The 870-nt window shown below is 36.1% G+C and overlaps 1 non-coding gene across 1 annotated transcript; it reads right to left on the reverse strand.

The window, feature by feature from the left end:
- Positions 1-498: 498 nt before the first annotated feature.
- Positions 499-572, reverse strand: Trnai-aau. The gene has a single exon. It is a non-coding gene; the product is annotated as a tRNA-Ile (tRNA).
- Positions 573-870: the final 298 nt, after the last annotated feature.

Raw genomic sequence — 870 nt, forward strand, 5'->3', positions numbered from 1 at the left:
CCTCAATTTTTTTTTTTTTTTTTTTTTTTTTCCCACTTTGACTTTTCTCCCCCTAAACTGTCAAAATAAAATGGAGTAGGTATTTGACATTATCGTCCTTGTAACATTATTATTAGGTATTTATGCATACCTAAGTATTGTAAATATGTACTTTTGATGGAGGAAATGGAGAAAGTTTTGATATTAGGTTACCTACAATTTTTTCTGATTATTATTTCGTGCCAAAAAGTGTCGATTTCAACTTTTTCGAGTACTTAAGGGTGAGAAAAGTTTGATTTTTTTTCCCTTCTTTACTGTAACTAGGTACGTACCTACCTACTTATTTGTTTTTGTTTGTTCCGGAAATTTGTTTCTGTCCACCCACATAAAATGAGTTCCTTCAAAAAGTAGTTGATTATAAACTTGTATTTTTTTTTTATTAATTTTTGGATCAGTGAAGATTGAATTAATTAAATTCTCAGCTCAGGGTCTATCCTAATCAAAATAGAGAAAAAATATTGGCCCATGGGGGGATCGAACCCACGACCTTCGCGTTATTAGCACGACGCTCTAACCAACTGAGCTAATGGGCCAGTTGAGTTTGCTAGGTGGAAATAAACGACCTTAAACTCAGGTAGGAATTCTCACAGTAAAATTTAATGAGAGACGTATGTAACAACAAGTAGTGATTGCATAAGAGGTAGGTAATTATGTAACTTAGTTTATGTAAGTACCTACATAGAATTTTACTGATTGGGACCGAGGGGGGGGGATACTCCATATTTTCAGAGTCCTCCCTTATTAATGGAGCAACAATGAAGTCCGGGGGGGGGGGGGGGGATCCCCCCCCCCGAATACGTTCCTGTGAACCACTTGTATAGCAATTTAGCA

Source organism: Diaphorina citri, unplaced genomic scaffold, assembly GCF_000475195.1.
Source record: "Diaphorina citri unplaced genomic scaffold, Diaci psyllid genome assembly version 1.1 scaffold12916, whole genome shotgun sequence".
Lineage (NCBI taxonomy): Eukaryota > Metazoa > Arthropoda > Insecta > Hemiptera > Psyllidae > Diaphorina > Diaphorina citri.